The sequence below is a fragment of the Arachis ipaensis genome, chromosome B4 (genome assembly GCF_059453495.1).
Source record: "Arachis ipaensis isolate K30076 ecotype BB chromosome B4, ASM5945349v1, whole genome shotgun sequence".
Lineage (NCBI taxonomy): Eukaryota > Viridiplantae > Streptophyta > Magnoliopsida > Fabales > Fabaceae > Arachis > Arachis ipaensis.
The window spans coordinates 122,185,788-122,186,851 of record NC_142439.1 but is presented as its reverse complement, the minus strand read 5'-3'; the positions used below and the strand labels follow the sequence as shown (position 1 = coordinate 122,186,851).

Here is a 1,064-nt window from a genome sequence, read left to right as displayed (position 1 = left end):
ACTCTTAAGAGGAAACTAAGAGAAGTTAAAGCACAACCCTCTGGAGAGGACCTGACAGAAATTTTCGAAAAAGAAGGAGACATGGCTGAACCCAATAACAATGGTGGAGATGCAAGGAAGATGCTTGGTGACTTTATTGCACCCTCTTCTAACTTCTATGGAAGAAGCATCTCAATTCCTGCCATTGGAGTAAACAACTTTGAGCTTAAGCCTCAATTAGTTTCTCTAATGTAACAGAATTGCAAGTTTCATGGACTTCCATTGGAAGATCCCCATCAGTTCTTAGCTGAATTCTTGCAAATCTGTGACACTGTCAAGACCAATGGAGTTGATCCCGAGGTCTACAGGCTTATGCTTTTCCCTTTTGCTGTAAGAGACAGAGCTAGAACATGGTTGGATTCACAACCCAAGGAAAGCCTGAACTCTTAGGAAAAGCTGGTCAGTGCTTTCCTGGCCAAATTCTTTCCACCTCAAAAGATGAGCAAGCTTAGAGTAGAAATCCAAACCTTCAAACAGAAGGAAGGTGTGTCCCTCTATGAAGCATGGGAAAGATATAAGCAATTGATCAAAAGGTGTCCTACTGACATGCCTCCAGAATGGAGCATCATATGTATATTCTATGATGGTCTGTCTGAGTTGTCAAAAATGTCATTGGACCATTCTGCAGGAGGATCTCTTCATCTGAAAACCCCTGCAGAAGCTCAAGAACTCATTGAAATGGTTGCAAATAACCAGTTCACATACACCTCTGAGAGGAGTCCTGTGAACAATGGGACGCCTCAGAAGAAGGGAGTTCTTCAAATTGATACTCTGAATGCCATATTGGCTCAAAACAAAATATTGACTCAGCAAGTCAATATGATTTCTCAGAGTTTGAATGAATTGCAAGCTGCATCCAAAAGTACTAAAGAAGCATCTTCTGAAGAAGAAGCTTATGATCTTGAGAATCCTGCAATGGCAGAGGTGAATTACATGGGAGAACCCTATGGAAACACCTATAATCCTTCATGGAGAAATCATCCAAATTTCTCATAGAAGGACCAACAGAAGCCTCAACAAGGCTT

General features: G+C 41.4%; 1 non-coding gene across 1 annotated transcript; it reads right to left on the bottom strand.

Moving 5' to 3' along the window:
• Positions 1-483: 483 nt before the first annotated feature.
• LOC148569031 (small nucleolar RNA R71) lies at positions 484-587 on the bottom strand. Its single transcript, XR_015881708.1, has one exon. It is a non-coding gene; the product is annotated as a small nucleolar RNA R71 (small nucleolar RNA).
• Positions 588-1,064: the final 477 nt, after the last annotated feature.